This window comes from Oryza glaberrima, chromosome 2 (genome assembly GCF_000147395.1).
Source record: "Oryza glaberrima chromosome 2, OglaRS2, whole genome shotgun sequence".
Taxonomy (NCBI): Eukaryota; Viridiplantae; Streptophyta; class Magnoliopsida; order Poales; family Poaceae; genus Oryza; species Oryza glaberrima.
This window is the reverse complement of record NC_068327.1, coordinates 13,606,158-13,624,700: the sequence shown is the minus strand read 5'-3', so window position 1 is coordinate 13,624,700 and position 18,543 is coordinate 13,606,158. Positions and strand designations below refer to the sequence as shown.

The window sequence follows — 18,543 nt, the reverse complement described above, 5'->3', positions numbered from 1 at the left end:
GTGCGTGTGCTTGAAGAGAGATCAAATTTGAAAAGTGACAAGACAGCGTTGGATTTCTCGGGTAGAGAGGTTCTTTCCTCTGTTCTTTTACAAAAATATCAGGTTTTTCCCTTTTCTGGAAAATTAACTTGGGGGCGAGAGAAGCTCGAACTCTCGACCTCAGGATATCTCCTTACCGTTCGGCAGCAGCACATTGTGTAAAAGTTAGTTTCGTTTTCCGCGCGCACGTTTTTTAAATTACTAAACGGTGTGTTTTTTTTTTAAAAAAAATTTCTATATGAAAGTTGTTTTAAAAAATTATATTGATACATTTTTAATTTTTAAAATAATTTATACTTAATTAATCATGCGCTAATGGCTCACCTCGTTTTACGTATCTTCTCAATCTTCTCTTCTCTCCTCTCAAACTCAACGTTCCAAAGAGTAAGAGAGATTGAGCCTCATTGATCACGGGGTTTACAATATATATGGGGGAGAGAGGCATGTTACCAGGAGTGCGTGAGGGCCTGAAGACGTGGGGCACCACCGTGCCCCGGAGTTGGTTGCCGATCCATCCATATATATGGATGAGATCATATATCTTGTTTCATAATAGATTCAATCCATTTTTATCCCTACATATAATTTTTTTATTGAAAGTCTATCTAACAGCTTGAACTTTGAAATGAGATATCCAGCCCTCCGAACTACTATATAATATCGTTTATATTGCACCCTAGTGTAGTTTTTACAAAATGATTTTTATCTAATTTACATATATGTTGGATTAGTTTAACTAGGTGACATATGCATTGGAATTTGGACATACGTGTTAAAATCATCAGCTAAATCTTCTGTTTCCCCAACTTTTTGCTCTTAATTGCTTACAAAAGAATGCCGATATAATTCTAGTATGACAATACTATGGAGTATAAATTGGTCCCATGTGATTTGACGATATGTAAACATGCTACATTAGTTATTTAAAACTGCTGATTTAAGGTTCCAAATACCTAAAACTACTATCCAAAAGCCACTATACTATATGATTGACGATATGCAAACATGCTACATTAGTTAGTAGTGTTTTTTCTGCGCCCGCTTTTTAAACTGCTAAATGGTACGTTTTTTTTAAAAAATTTTCTATAGGAATGTGACGTTAAAAAAATCATATTAATCTATTTTTTAAAAAAGTTATTAAACAATTAATTAATCATAAGAAAATGCGTTGTTCCGTTTTGCGTGCGTAGGAGGTGAGTTCCAAACTTCACCTCCCTAACACAGCCTAATTTTTTACGATGCTAGATAAACTTTTATCAAGTATATGTGGTACATAGACTTTTTCCTTTTTAGGCTGAGCTAAACAAGTACTTACTCGCCAGTGTAGAAAAATTATTTGGCATGGTCTGAATTTCGTGAATATCGGCGATTTTTCATCATGTCCAAACAGTTGGGCGAACAAATTTTTTGCGGAACCCTAAGAACTACTGGCTACTGTCAACTTGCCAATTGAGCTATGGAGATGGGGAAAAAGTGAAATTAGCTTCCGTTAAGAAAAGACAAAAAAACTAAAAAACAAATCTGTTTGTTCCATGTCAACGTTCACAAACATTCATAAGCAGGCACCATGCTAACTCTTGCCTGTACAAAAACAATGCTAGCTGCCGCTTCAACGCAGGAAGAAACGCAAATCCACGACGCTCAGAACCTTGAACCCTTTCAGGCTGCAACCCATCACAAGCCTCGGCTTCTTCGGCGCCGGTGGGCAGTGCAGAGCACCTTCAAGTCCTCCTCCTCCTCCACAGAGAGCTGTTGGCGTCGAAGCTGCTGCTTCTTCTTCCTCCTCTGAACGGGGCCGCTTCGTCTTCGCGGGATGTAGGGTTACAGCTTGCGCCTCCTGGATGGTTCTCTTGGCTAGAATTTTGATTTTCCTCTGCAAACCCATGTTTTCCTGATGAACCCCTGAGCATTGAACAGAACTAGAGATTGGTCAGCTAGCTCTCAGACTTGAGGGTGATGTGAACAATCAAAACAAAACAATAGGAGAAAGAGTTGTGCATACTAGCAGCAGCAGCAGCCTAGGCTCGTCGGAGATGTCCACGGGAGGGAATGGATATGACAGAACGACAGTGCGATGTGCATGCTTATAAGCAGTTCAGTAAAGGAAGCAGGAAAGATCCTTGCAAGGGGCTGGAAAAGGAATAAAAAGGAACGCTAGATAGAGTAAATGCCAGTGCACAAGGAGGCAGAGGGCTGAGATCAAGCGAGATCAAGCAATTTAGGAATCTGAGGAAGTTGCAAACGAGATGAAAAGGAGGAACCCATCAGTTCATTTGCGCTAAAACTTGTCTTCTTTCAATAACAGTAAGGAAAGATTACCAGGATGCAAAGGAAAGAGGAAAGTGCTTAATTTGCGAGAGGACGGAGGGAAGTTAGTACTGAGGGGCACGTGAGCATGAGCAAAAGTGAGCAAGAAAGAGAATAAAAGGAAAAAACAAAGAGAAAAAGAATAGCTTTGTCTTTGCTGCAAAAAGAAGATTGAAGGCCGCTAGGTATATGCAAAAAGCCAACCAGTTATAATTATCCATATTTTTGGTGTGTTTTGGAGGAATCAGCTCGATACTTTAAAGTTAAATGCAAACTTTTTGAGCTATTAAATGATACTTTTCAATTCAACTCATCTTTTCTTTTCTTCTTTTTTTTTGACAAAAGGCATACACGACCCAGCTTTACTGAAGCCATACCGGGTTCTGATACAACTACACGCTGGAGACTCAACACAGCACAGCTCGCTTAGAACAAAACAGAACCGTCTATATCTAAGAAATGCCATCGATAAATACAACTTCCGGAAAATGCCATCGTACGAATCAACCTCTCCCAAAAATGCCATCACCATCACTACTCCCTTAGCTATACTCCGTTGGACATGGTGCAAAGACCATTTGCCCCTTGTGAATGCTAGATAATGTATCTGCAAAACTATTGTCTGATACTTTGGTAAAGAGTGGATTTTCTCTTGTAATATTTGCACCAGGTAATATTCTTACTAAAACTAAAAATGAGACATTATGATATTTTCAATTTTCACACACATGTAATAGTAGCACAATTATATAGGAACTCATTTTCGAGTTCTAGACCAAAATACCTAGGCATGAACTCACATGAACACCACTATGCTCAGAACAGCACAAGCAGAACTCTAAAAAAGTGAACCTTGAAAAAAAAAGGACTTCACATCAAGATAAAATCATTACAAACATCAATAATCATATATTCATAATTGAATCATTACAAATCAACACATTTCAGTGGGTAAATGGACCTATACCAATTTTAGTCAATGACAATAGAAACTTGGATTTCCTCACTTCTGGATAATATATCGCAGACGACCACCTTCAGGGACCACAGTGCTGTCGCCTGCGTCCCCCGTATCACTACCTGGGAGTGAGGCGCCACCGCCTCCAGCCTCACTTCCACCGCCGGCTGGAGTCGTCCTACCTCCTCCTTGGGCCCATGCACCGTTGTCTGGGGCCACCCTAGCACCTCCTTGCACCCCCATGCCGCCGCCTAGGAGCGCAGCATCGCAGCCTCGCCCCCCCCCCCCACGCCGCCGCCCAACGTAGCCCTGGCTGGGAGACCCACACCGCCGTCACCGTGAGGATTCACCCCACCGCTGCCATCATTGGTCGGGAGCGCCGCAGTGCCGCCGGGATCTAATTAGCTTCCTCCTAGATCGGGGCTAGGGTTAGGTGTTGTTTCCATTTTGTCGAATTTGTCTTTACTAGGTAAAAAGAAATAAAGGATAGAGTAAGTATAGTATGTACTGAGGGCACTTTGGGCTTTTCTAAAAAAAAATAAATAGGTGTAACGGAGTGGAATTAACAGAAACCAAACGGTAGTGGTATTTTTGGGAGAAGTTAATTCGTACGATGGCATTTTCTAGAAGTTGCGTTCATCGATGGCATTTCTTCGATTAGGACACTTGTCGATGGCATTTCATGGATTTTCTCGAGAAAGAACAGTGAACTATTCTTTTTATCGCAGTCCAAGCACAAGAGATGAAATTGCCACCATTGTCATCTTCCGTGGAGAATATGGGTACCAGGTACCCATACGGTCTGCATATCCGACTACATATCTGACTATAGATAGGAGGTGGGCTGGATTCATGTATTATATAACTAGAAAAGATGCCCGTGCATTGCAACGGGTTGAGCCAATTTAATTTGTATATGTGTCGGCGGATAAATAATCACAGTCCATTGTTTCATTTATTCATGTGCTTATCGGAATCACTTACAACAAAATAAAAGACTATTTGTGTGCAAATCTCTCACACACAAGTTCTTAGCGACTCAAAAGCAAATACTGTAAAATAAAGTACGATAAAAAAACCAAAAAGTCAAATTTAAAATTACGTTCTAAAATTTAAAACTTGGCTTATAGGAATAAGCATAAGCCAAACAATGAGGCCTTCAAACACGAGCTCGATTTATTGCCCAGCTTTATCTCAAGTCGGGCAGGAATTGATGACGGACGGAATCAGCAACTTCGATCATCCTCTATTTCGGTTGGCGTGTTCTTTTCAAAAGTAAAACTGATTCTGGATTATTGTAACGGTATCTCTGGTAGTACGTACGAGCATGTGTGGAGAGTGACTTGAAATCATGCTAACATGTCCCAGGAACCGTGTCGTGTAATATGAATGGAATTGGATAATCTGGGCAACGCCGTATGTGATATCCACATGGACTCTACGACACGGACTTTCTTTTGCAGTTCGCTCACGAGTCGTGACTTCGCAATGAATGTTACACGTAACGGAATCAGATACGGGCGACGTACCATAGTTTTCACAAAAAAGAAAAAAATTTTAAATCACGGGTGAGGGCGACGCAGTCCCAATCGGACATACGGCAAAGGCAAATCATGCGCGCGAGGGCATTGCCGTGCAAAGGCGCCTATGGAAACATTCTCAGGCACGGGCCCGATTGCCGTGTGTGGCAAGGGGCGCGTGAAATGCTACGGGCCTAATTAATTTGCGCGCATCTTAGATAAGAGGGACACTCTGGCGTAAGAAAAAAGGAAAGGATTTGACATAAATATAAAATTCTAGCAAAAAAATCTTCAATTTTTATAATAGTAGAGATAGAGATAAAGTATGGCTCGGTCACAATGTTGCCTTGTGTTCTATTGTAGGACCTAGAGTCCCGATTGAGTACTACCATGTAATAGATTAGCAAACTGTATCGTGTCCGGCTAGGTTTTTCTCTTTAATTTGTATCCCTGCCCCTAACCTATATAAGGTGAGTAGGGAGACCTCAAAGGGTATAGCAACATAAGCCACAGTCAGATCATCGGACCAATACAATCCCCAAACAAAAGTAATGTATTACCTCTTATTCAGAGAGCCTAAACTTGTCTAAACTCTCGTCTTTCGTATCTATCCACTTTTAGATCTCGTGCTCTACCCCCTTATCATTGTCAATTTCCAAAATCGATAGTTTGGCACGTCAGGTAGCGGTCGTGTCGAGTTTGTTGTCGAGAACTGCGATAGAATCAACTTCTAGAGAAGCGTTGAGATCAATCTCAACGAGTTTGATGGCTCAAATCTCTAACCTGGGTTTGTCATTCCAATCTAACTTCTATTAGATTGATATCTAAAGGTAGATTGATCTCCTGTTACTTTCTTGTTTTCAAATGCTAGCTGAGATCGAGATGAGTGGTCGTCATCCCGGTGCGTCAGCCCGACGTGCTCCTTGATGCACTCAATGCACACGCCGGTGTGGGACACGCTCATCATGGGAACAAGGCAGGTCTACGGGTTGTGTCCACAACCTATTACCGTTAATCGCACGCGGAGCCGCCGGCAACCACGATTTAACTCGTGTGCATGTGTAATTCAACCGGCATGCATGACTTAATCACACACAATACATTGATATATGAAGCATCTATATCTTTCAGCTTACTGACGGATTGATTTTCATGATTGCTTTGTTTTGCATGTATGACGATTCAATCACCTGATAAGATCGATCAACCCACCTCCATCCGAGCTATACATGTGTTGATAACCAAATTTGACACGGGTCATGTTATAGCTAGTTTGAGCTAAATTTAGAACGGAATTGCTAACTATCGTTTGACTGATTTATGAGCCTTCCATCATTCGCATTTTTGCCGTAGGATATGGTTTTTGAGATCCGTGCTAGCATCTAGCTGCTAATTAACTAGGTCCACGTTGCTAATTAACTAGGTCCACGTTACTGTTCCCTGTTGTTAAACTAGCCGTACGTGTTTTTCAATGCTAATTTATTTATGATACCACGCGTACTAATTACATCGTACTTACACTATAATTATATATTAATTACATATGTAATTTTAGTGTATTTACGATGTAAGTCTGAAAATTACATATGTAATTTTAGTGTATTTACGATGTAAGTTTGAAATCTACTTGAGCCCATTCGAGCCCCATGAGCTTCAGATTGTCCACGTGGCTCGTTTGTTTGTTTTTTGTATTTTGTTTGTGTATATTAATGTCATCCGTTAGATGTTGATTTAAAGGATAAGAAATCTGCATGATAGGAGGCTAAAAAATCTGTCACATGATCTATAGGCAGTAACCAAATTTGACACGGGTCATGTTATAGCTAGTTTGAGCCAAATTTGGAAACTACCGAGTCATTCCCGCGAAGGCCAGTCTAACCGCCGTAGTGTGGCTGGTCAGACCGGACAATGAGTTGTGATCAGACCGCCGGTGCCCGGGTGGTCAGACCTTCAACACAGAGTCCGAGTTCAATTTAGGTATTCTCGCGTTTCCTTGTTTTAGATCGGTGTTGGTATTTCTTAACGTCACAAATAGAATCTGCAAGCGCACGGAAGATACCGATGCAGCACTTCACCTGGGATTATTCTTAGGTATCGATTTACACAGGCAATGGGTATTACTTCCTTATCAGGTTCACCCAAGGACACCAAGCTAAGATGCGCAAAGGATAGAGAGGATTTCCTAGTGAGAAACATTGTCTAAGGAAAGTTTAATTTTAATCCTAACGCGATAATTCAGACACTGGCAACCCGCTGTTCCTAGATGTCGCTCTACTATGTACCCAGACAGGGAGGACTTAAGTGCTCTTCAGGGCTGTCACCACCTCTACACCCACCTCAAACGTACTGTGGGATACACAACAATTACTGGATATAAATTACCTAAACACCACGTCTGAGCAATTAATATCTACTTTAGTGTTTCTAACTCACTAAAGCAATCACTATATTTTAGTCGATTATAGTGAACAATAATTCTTATAAGAGGTAATTCTCACAAGTACTCACTCACAAGTAAATCTAAATTACTTAGAAAGATATTTCTATTGAAAACAGAGTAATTAACAGAATAAAATAAACATGAGAGGATTACCGACATCTCCGAAATTCCTCCGACTTCTTCTACTCTACTCTCTTCCTAATTCTAGTATACAAAATAGTACAACAGAGCCTCTTATAATTCAGCTCAAGCTTGGAAGTATGTGAAGAAGTGAATGAGTGAAGCTCCTTAAATAGGCAGTTAATGACGGTTGTCGAACGGGAATTGTCCGAAGTGCCCTCCAACCACCATTAGGATCAAATCAGGAGCATCCCTGCCAAACCCCAGGATCAACGGTGGAGATCAGGGTTCTGGGCTGGCCCATCTGGCCCTCAATTTTGGCCTGTGGACTCCTCCTGTTCTGCCTTATCCATTACTGTGAGTTTTGGGCTGATTCTCTGGTATTTTAGTGAAGTCTAAAGCCCATCCCTTGTATGGATATGTTCCTTCTTCACTTTAGTCTGATTTTCCTCCCAACTTCGGTGGTTTAGGACCTGCATCAATTAAACACCAACACTCGTGGAATATGTTAGAATTAACACCTACCACTATATTGGATGTTTTATTATCTGAGTTTTATGCAAATGCTGGCGGTATAAAAATGTGTATTTAACAGCCGCCAACAATCGGGATTTCTCGAGTCCTAGTTGATTTCTAAGCCTAATTGGACGTGGGAAAGACCATGGGAAGTAAGTCCACCCCTAATATAAATATAAGGGGGACAAGTTCGATTGAAACAATAACCACTCAATCGTTAAAATCAATTTAGTTATCCAAACCCTCTATATTCTACATCTCCCTCCTTGCTTCCAATCCCAAGTAAATTCTCCCCAAATCCCCTAATTGCTCGCTGCCTCTCGTCTCAATGGTGTTAAAGGACATCCTAGCTGGCCTACCGAGTCTAGCACAAACCAGAGCGCATTCACCCTAACGGGGTCCCTCCTGGGTGTGTGTTCGGCAGCCTCTACCCACACCCTACAGCGGCACGTCTCCGGGTGATTCCGCGGGTTGCACATAACATGCTCAAGTTGTGGCGGCGCGATTCTACATCAACAACATGCACATGCGTGATCTACCTGTACAGGTACACATCAACCAGTGACTGTTCTAGCCAGAATCCACAAAGCATAGATGTTAACAACAAAATTTGGTAAGATACGTGGACATAAGGATGGATCCGAAGCGGATTTGAAGGAGTTAGTTTGGTTTCCAAAATGAAACAATGCATCTGCTGGAGTCTGTATCAGTCGATATAGAGTTGGATTTGATTAGTCGATACATATGATTTCGAGTTCATGATGAGTTCGGATTGAGGATTCAGAATTATTGCCATACAAGGATAGAGTCTAAAGAAGCAATTGCATCTATTAATTAGGATAAGAGTCAGCTTTCCTTTTTGTGTTTTAGAAATCTATATTAGCATCCACAATGGGCTGGTGTGTTTATTTTGTGAAGTTTGAATCGTGTCCAATATGAACAAGTTTTGTACTATGAGTATAAATATATGCCCAGGGTCTTGTATGAAGAACAACAACAGTTCAATATACTCTCAGCGCATCGCCAAACTTTTTGTTTTCAATTTTCTCAATGAGTTCTTGTTTCGAGTTGGGGCATCTTCTTCGATCTTCCGATGAGAGGTACGACTTGTCACAGTAGTTTGCATCGGTGGATTAGTATAACGTTTTAAATGTTCTAATCTATCTATTGTAGCTGCTGGTTATCAGTTATCTTAGTGTTAACAATGGAATTTTGCATTAGATTCAAAAAGGAAGAGATGAAGTTCTCAAATTTGACTTCTATGGACAACCTGCTTAAATGAAAAATGGCAGTATTGTTATAGCAACCACCGTTAGAAGCACAAACACATCACGGGTTGGTGCTTGGCGTGGCCGGTGATGACGGAATTGTGGCGAGATCAATATATGTTTGTGATCAGTAGGATTAATTAGTTTAGGGAACGGAATTTCGTGGCAAGATCAATATGTTTAGAACAATGAATCTAATAGTAATTTAGTTACTAAGAGATAATATGTTGAGAACATGTAATAGTAACTTGGTTACTAAGAGAAATTTTGTGGCAAGATGAATATGTTATGTTGAGAACCATCGGTGTAATATTAATTTATTTACTAAGTGAAATTTTGTGGCAAGATAAATATTTAATGTTGAGAACCATCGATGTAATAGTAATTTGTTTACTAAGAGAAATAATATCAAATAGGCCCAACCATCACACTACTGGGCTGAGGGATCAACAGGCAACACACCGACCAAAAACTAGGCCGGTTGGGCTTAACTAGGGTTGGCTGTTGGCTCCCCCCTTGCACGTGGATGCCTAGGATCCCTTCCAATGACGGTTGCGGGGTATTTACGACCATTCCAACCACCACAACCGTCATTGGTAGCTATTGACGGTCGTTATCGATCAGTTTTGACCGTTAATATTATCAAAATAGAGGAGAACTAATGATGCTTGCAATGCATAAATGTATTAGAATAATAAACTTCCACTAGTATTAGGCATGCTAACCTCTTGCAGGGAATGACACTAAAGTGGAGGAGAATCGACATCAACTCAAACGATAAATCAATCAGACGATGTCGAGAACCATACGTATGTATAAATGGGCCAAGAACTCAGAATTGACACGACAAACTGGGCCAAAATTCACAAGTCTGCGGAGAAGAACAACGGAGAAGGCCGCTAGCCGAGATTGGGCTGGATTGGGCCGGCCCCAAGTTCGGCCGAACCTGGTGGTTCGGCCGAACCTCCCGCAGCTCCGTTTGATCCAGGGTTCTCCTGGACGGCTGAGATGGCTCCCCAGTGGCGGTTGGAGGGTCTTACCGACCATTCCAACCGTCACAACCGTCATTGGGAGGCTATAAAAGGAGCTCTCATCCTCACTTCACTCACACACCTCAAGCAATAGCTCTCTCATTTCTCTCAAGTTTAGTTTAGTAGTATCTAGCTGGTGGAATAGGAATAGAGTAGAATCAGGAGTCTGGAAGCCTTCGGAAGACTTCGGGTATGGCTCTAGCAGCTTTCCTTTCCTCTTTTGTAAGCTTTGTACTTTTATTATAATACTCTTCTATATACATTTATGGTATTGAAATACTTTCCGAGTATATGAGTACCTACTTTATATTATGTTCATGTTATACTAAATATACGTCTAGCTTATCTGGGAGATGCTTTGGTGCGGGTATAATGTTTGCATATGCAATTACTCTATGTCATGATGATGATATTAAAGTAGTATCTGATAGTTTAGACGTGGTGTCTAGATTACAAGGTATCATTATTTGGGGTTATATATTGCGGATAAGAGGTGGGCCGCTGATGGTGATAGCTCAGTACGGGTATTCCTCCGTGCCGGTATATAATCCTAAGTTAATTTCCTGGGGAGGGTATTCCTCCGTATTTAGCCCCGGTTGTATGATCATGACGAGCTATCGTAAGGAACTCAGCAGTCAGGGGTGGCTTCTCGAAGTACCAGGAGAGCATCGGATAGAGGGTATTAGCTAGTATATCAGTTAACTAGAATGTATGTATACTATGTATATTAGAAGTATAGGAATATATTTTCTTTCTCTTTTCTTTCCACCTAGCTTAGATAATTTATTATGAGGATGAGTAGTAATGCTTGTGTGTCACTCTACCTTGGATTATCTTAACCCCTGCTTAGAATATGATTATCACAAGTAATATATAAACTATTAGTCAAGCTCTCTCTACATTATCTTCCCACGGGATAAAATAGATACGATACCCTTGGAATACTCTCGGGTGAAATGCTAAAATGGTATATCCATGCGCTTGCGGATGAACTCTGTAACCATAAATACTAGAAGTATTTCTGCGCCATTGCTGGGAATTATAATTCCAGTAATGTCATTAAGAAATACCAACAAGCATTTCTGGCGCCGTTGCCGGGGAAGATTCATAATAGAGATTACTTGAACTAATACTTTATATTTACCTCTGTATAATCATTTCCTTTGCAGGCTAACCTTGGTTGTTTTCACTTTTTGTTGTGAAAACAGGGTAGTGCATGACTGGTTTCAACCTGCCGGAAAACTTCAAAGAAAATCCAGAAGCTTTCTTCCGAGCGTCAGGCCACGAGTCGTTGCTTCGCAGAAAACTCTACCGACAGAGAAACCAGCCCTACCAGTGCCACCAACCTTCAAGACTATGGCCAGCAAGACTCTTCGCGAGTTCGCTGCTCCCTCTGCTGACAATGTGGCCATTGGGCCGCAGGTCAACATAGGGGACGTGGATTTCCACTTGAAGTCCAGCCTCATCACGATGGCACAGGCTAGCCCGTTCTGTGGCAAGCCTAATGAGGATGCCAATGCTCATCTGCAATAGTTCCTGGAGATCTGTGGCACGTACACCATTAAGGGTGTCAGTCCCGACGTCGTCAGGCTACGGCTATTTCCATTCTCCCTTCTCGGGAGAGCGAAGTAGTGATTTTATGCCAACCATGCTGCTGTCAACACCTGGGACAAATGCTCTACGGCATTCCTCTCGAAATTCTTCCCGACGGGCAAAACCAATGCCCTTCATGGAAGGATTTCTAGTTTCCAGCAGACAAGGGACGAGTCTATTCCCAAAGCATGGGAACGACTGCAGGAGTACGTGGCCGCCTGTCCTCATCATGGGATGGACGACTGGCTGATCCTGCAGAATTTTTACAACGGACTCACCCCAATGTCCCGCGATCACCTGGACGCTGCGGCTGGAGGAGCCTTCTTTTCTAAAACGGTTCAAGGAGCCGTTGAACTGATATAGAAGATGGTCTCCAATATGGGTTGGAGCGAGGAACGACTCCAGACCCGTCAGCGAGGCATGCACACCGTCAAGGAGACAGAGTTACTTGCTGCCAAGCTGGACCTCCTCATGAAACGCTTGGACGACCATGAGAAAAGGCCACAAGGCACCGTCAAGGCCTTGGACTCACACGTCACGTGTGAGGTCTGCGGCGGCACGGGTCATTCTGGGAATGACTGCCCAGAAACCCGTGAGGAGGCGATGTACATGGGCAACAACAACGGGTACCGTCCACAAGGAGGTCAGGGGTGGAACCAACCACGCCCATATTATCAAGGAGGTAACAATAACGGTAACTTCTCTAACCAGCCCTCCCTGAAGGATCTCGTTTTTGCGCAAGCTTAAACCACTGATGGATTAAGCAAAAAACTTGCTGCCAATGATAAGGTCCTAGAGAACATTAATGTCAAGTTAGATGGCTTTGCTTCTGCCTTTCAAAATCAGCTGAGCTTTAACAAAATGACATAAACCCAGTTAGCTCAGTTAGCATCTTTAGTCCCTGTAAATGAAACTGGGAGGATTCCGGGGCAACCCGACTCCTCCATTGAAAATGTCAAGGTGATCACGACGAGGGGAGGTAAGTCCACTCGTGATCCGCCATATCCTAACCCTGCAGGAACTAATGGGATGTCAAAAGAAGCGCCATCTAATGAGTCGGCTGACAAGGAGATTCAGCCAGAAAAGACCGTGCCGCAGGAATACTGTGACACACGGTTGCTGTCGTTTCCCCAACGGATGAGGAAACCGTCAGTGGACGAGCAGTTCGCTCGTTTTGTTGAAGTGATCCAGAAGATCCACATCAACGTGCCGTTGTTGGACGCTACGCAAGTGCCAACATATGCCCGTTATCTCAAAGATATACTCAACAACAAGAGACTACTCCCAACAATGGAGGTGGTCAAGCTGACGGAACAATGCAGCAACGTCATACTCCATAAGCTCCCGGAAAAGAAGAAAGATCTGGGGTGTCCTACGATCACCTGCTCGATCGGGGCACAACAATTCGACCAGGCCTTATGTGTCACACCCTAAAAATTTCAAATATATAAATTGTTGTTTAATTGGAATTATTAGAATTGATTTTAAAAGCCTAGAAGAGAAGATCTAATTTTAAATAATAAATTCCAATATAAAATGGGGCTAGATAAAATTTTATTAAATACTTTGCTTAATTCTATAATTCCTAGATTTTTCTGGGATTTATTTGAGCTAAGGAAGTATTTTTAATAAATGGAATTGCATTTCATGAATAATTTAAATGGAAAAAGGTTTTTAAAAGTCTCTTTTGGCTTTGGGCCGAAAGTCGGCCCAAAACCTTCTCTCTCTCCTCCTCGGCCCAAGTCGGCCCAGTCCGCAGCCGCAGCCGTCGCTCGCGCGCGCGTCCGCCCGCTGACAGGTGGGGCCCGCCTGTCAGACTCGTCGTCTTCCTCGCGCCGCCGCCGCCGCCCGAAACCCTAGCGCCACGCCGCCGCCGTCTCTTTCCAAATCCGGCCGATCCTTTCCGTTTCCGGTGAAATCAATAGAGGGGAAATGATCTTCTCGATCTCCTCTACCTTTTCCCTTTTGGAACTTCGGCTAAAATCGTTTGGAAAGCGGAGGATTCGATCTCGAATCGGATCGGTCTCTCTCCTCCGAACCCTAGACTTTCCTTCTCGTCGCCGGCCGCCGTGGGCCTTCGCCGCCGTGTTCTTGCCCCTATAAAAGGATCCCCGGTGTCTCCGCTACCCGTCGCCACCCTCGCCTTCGCCTCTCGTCGTCCGTAGAGCCCTAGCGCCGTGAGTCCTCGCGCCGCCGTCGTCGCCGCCGCTCCAGCCGTGCGCCGCCGTCGCTCCAGTCGTCGCCGTCGCTCGGGAAGGCCGCCGTCGTGGTCGCCGTCGCGTCGCCGTCCTCGTCCGCCCCTCCGTCGTCGCTGTCGACCGCCGGAACTCCGTCGCCGTCATCAAGCCGAAGGTTGCCGCCGCTTCTTCCTCGTCGCCGACGTCGTCCGGTCATCGTCCGCCGTCGCTTTGGTCGTCGGTGAGTTCGCCGTGCCGTCCGCTACCCGTAGGTGCTCTCCGTTCGCGCCGCCACGCCGTCGTTCGCCGGCGAGCTCGCGCGGTTCGGTCGCCGCCGGAGATGACGTCATCGCCGACGTCATCGATGCCGTCCGCCGTGGTCCGGCCGTAGACCGGTCGATCTCGGCCGTTCGTTTTGGATGGATCGATCTCGGCCGTCCGTTCCCGTGAACCGTCGCCGTGCACCCGGTCCATCGCTAACCCTAGCCGCTGACGCAATAAATCCTCTTTTCCTTTTCAAAAATAATTCATTATTGCGTCATAATTCAATTAAAATCCATATAAGTGTTTTAATCCGATTTAATCTTTAAAAATTCATAACTAATTCATCTTAGCTCGGATTTAGTTGGTTCAAGTCTCTAAATTTTTCTAAAATTGAGATCTACATGTTAAAAATATCCACATGTACTGTTCATGCTTGTTTATGTGCTGTTTTGGTGTTTTGCTCTTTTCTGTTTAGATTCCGACGTTTCCGGAGAGTCCGTTTTCGCAGGAGAAGAATTTGAAGAGTTCCAAGGCCAGCAAGGCAAGTCACACAGATCCCAAACAACCCCTTTGAGCATGTTGATCCCGTTTAAAGCTATTGTTTCTATTCAACTATTGCATTTATTTTCGAATGTCATTGGGTGGAATTAACCTATTGTTTGTTATAGCCCTTTTGTTCTTGATTACTTTATTCCTTGATACCTTGGGTTCTTATAAATTGACTAGTTGAGCTTTATATATTGGTTCAGCTAGATATTAGATGTGATTGCTTAGCCATGCTTAGAAACATTAGCACACTATTGGGATAACTTATGACTCCCTATTATTCAATGATGGCTTAATGATAACTCATGATGGTTAATCATGATTGGTTAATTAATTAATTTGCCTACTAAAACCTGTTAATGGTGGGTTGTGAGCACATGGTTTTGATGGTCGTGCTCATGACAATTAAGGACCGGTTCACGAGTTTCGGTTGTGAAACATTAACCGTGCCAACCACAAGCCAGCGTGGGCAACGGCTTTACCTTTTGTATAGCATAGTTCATTGCGGGGCACCAGACTGAGAAGTGGCGGAGATAAGCCCACGGGGGTCGCTGGGGAGTCCATGCCTTGTTTATAAGGGGGTGATTATGATCCAGGAACGGTGCGCTGTGGTGGATTGTGTTGTGCGAGGGGTACTGTCACAGCTCCTTTCTGAGGTACCGTGGTGGTATCAAGGCGCATGGTGACATGTCGTGGGGCTGTGTCTTGTGGGTACAGTGGTACACCTCTGGTCAGAGTAAAACTATTCGAATAGCCGTGCCCGCGGTTATGGGCGGGTTTAACAATGTCTTTCGTGATTAGTCTCATACCTCTCATCATAATAAAAGATATTATGACTGGTAATAATTTGATTAGCTCCTGGTTTGGAATGGTATATTCCTGGTTTGGAGATAGAACTGTGCAGCCGAGATTGGTTGTTCAGAATGGTTGGGCCTATGCAACAGGGTATGTTGTATAGCGTTGGAATAATATTGTTTAATTATTACTCAACTGTTTTACTAAATTCTGAAATGTTTATTAAATGCTGTTTATGCAAATGAAACCCTATTATGCCATCCTTTGTTATCCTGTGCACTTGCATATTTGCTGCGTGGCTTGCTGAGTATGTCATATACTCACCTTGCAATCATTCATCAGAGGAGGAGTTCTACAGTGATGCTGATGGTGTGGAGGATTAGGTGTAGCCCTGGTCAAGCTGCCTGTGGAGTGGAATCGTCTGCGCCGTTTATCTTATTTTCCGCTGCTTAGATCTTTATTGATTGAGAGGAACTATCTACCTCTGTAATGACATTTTATTCGCTTATTAATTAGAGTAATAATTGTACTCTATTATCAATTTGTTATTGTGTGCCTCGGCTGATTCCTGGACGAGGGTTCGCGCACATGTAAGCGTTTGGAATTTTGGATAGAAATTCCGGGCGTGACAAGTTGGTATCAGAGCCTCCTTGACCCTAGGTTATGCCAAATGGTTACCCATAGAAGCCCTCTAAAAATATTGGAAAAATAGAACTATTCTCCTCTCTTTCTCTTTTAATTAAACCAAACAAATGGCACATGCAGTTTATAATTCCTTTAATTGTTCTCATTTAAAAATTTATTTATTATTAATCCTGTGCTATTAGTACCGTACATCTATTACCGTACTAATGGCTCATTTACCAGCAAAAGTTTTACAACATTATTTTATCTTGTTACAATGAAATAAATTTAGCAGGTTGATTTTATAACTTTTCTTTTATGTTGAAACCTGTTGTTCAAAAGTGCAAAATTTGTGATCCTGTTTCCAACTGTTTCAACTTATCTTGCAAGCTTGGTTTACCTTATTTACTTATCTTTTACTTTGATTTTCTAAATTTATTCAAATTAATCCAAAAACTTGTGCTATTAATTGGACAAACGTCTTAACTCCCTCCTTTCACTTGTCTTTAGATGCCGCACTACAAGCCTGAGTACTTGTTTGGTGTTGAGGGATTTGTCCAGGAGTTGCGTACGATGTCCTTTGCCATAGGATTTGGGACTGCCCCTATGTATGCCCAGATTCCTCATGATCGGGATGAAGAGAAGTGTCGAGTCAAAGCCACCTTAAACAGTAATAGTGAAGATATCCCATCAGTGATGTTCGAAGCTGGAGGGGGAAATTATATTCATGCATGTCAGGAGGTGGCAAGGATAGCCATAGGAGAGCTCCGTGATCGCTACAGTGATCAGTTGGCCGACACTGAGTATCGCTACCATCCTCGCCAACCCCAGGGAAGTGACTGTGGCAGCTACCTTGAGACTGAGGGGATTGAGAATGATGCTACCACAAGGCATTTGGTTGAAATGCTGTGGGCTATGGATGAGACCCGCGCGGAGGTTGTGCTAGCAGCTCAAGATCGTGACGACCGGAATCGTGGAAAGATTTGCAAGCTAGAAGACAAGGTGGATCGTTTGGAGAAAGAACTAGCCGCATTGAAGGGGGAAGCACCGCCGCAGAAGGCCAGGGTTCGTCTTACCGCAAGGAAGAGAGCTCTATTCGTCCCTCGCTACCAATTGGCGCCAAAGGTCCGTGTGGTGGAGAAAGAAGTTACCCCAGCCCTAGCAGATCCTCCGGTCGTCAATATAAGTGATGATGAAGGAGAAGAATCGAAGCGCACCCATTCAAAGGTCGAGTGGGGAGCCACTCAAGATGATGAAGACGAGCCGAACGAGCCTTCAATCAACTCCGATGCCCGGAAGACCTAGAGTTCCTTGTCAAGCCGTTGTCCTAGATCGTTGTGTTAGTTTGCTTGGTTGTGTGTGTGGGTCCTGCATGTGGTTTACATCAGTGGTGGGATGTAAGTGCATGCGTTTGTTTGCTTTCGAGTGTTAGGTAGTTGGTGAGTTTAGTGGTGTGAGAGAGTCTTCAGTTTTGTAATAATGAAACTCAGTTAAGATCAATAAAAGTTAAGTTAGTGGGAAAATTAATTCTCTGTCCTAAGTAGTTTTTCCCAGTTTCTCTTCCTGTGCTCTTGCCTGTGCCAGATGGTGCTCACTCGCAGCAACGGGAATGGCCCCAACAACAACAACAACAACAACAACAATGGAGAGAATCCCACACTTGCTCAAGTCCTGGCTCAACAGGCACAGCTTATGAACATGATGATGCAGCAACTCCAGAACCAGCAGAATCAGGGAAATAACCACGCACCTCCCCAGAACAAGTTAGCAGAATTTCTTCGTGTGAGGCCGCCCACTTTCTCTAGCACCACTAATCCTGTGGAAGCTGGTGATTGGCTGCACGCCATAGAGAAGAAGTTGGATTTGCTTCAGTGCACTGATCAGGAGAAGGTCTCATTTGCATCACACCAACTGCATGGCCCTGCCTCTGAGTGGTGGGATCACTTCCGCCTTAACAGGACTACTGCTGAACCTATCACTTGGCTTGAATTCACCGCTGCTTTTCGGAAGACGCATATACCATCGGGAGTGGTGTCTCTCAAGAAGAAAGAATTTAGGTCGCTCACCCAAGGGTCTCGCACGGTCACCGAGTATCTGCACGAGTTCAATCGTCTGGCTCGTTATGCTCCAGAAGATGTGCGCACTGATAAAGAGCGCCAGGAGAGGTTCTTGGAAGGACTTAATGATGAGCTTTCTTACCCACTCATGACTGGGGATTACCATGATTTCCAGAAGTTAGTGGATAAGGCTATTCGTCAGGAGGACAAGTACAACCGCATGGAGCAGAAGAAACGTCGGATTGCTCACTTCAAGGCACAACAAGGGAATAGTCAGAGGCCGCGTCT

General features: G+C 43.5%; 1 non-coding gene across 1 annotated transcript; it reads right to left on the bottom strand.

Annotated features, from left to right (window-relative positions):
- Positions 1–11,921: 11,921 nt before the first annotated feature.
- On the bottom strand, positions 11,922–12,028 carry LOC127764882 (small nucleolar RNA R71). Its single transcript, XR_008016020.1, has one exon. It is a non-coding gene; the product is annotated as a small nucleolar RNA R71 (small nucleolar RNA).
- Positions 12,029–18,543: the final 6,515 nt, after the last annotated feature.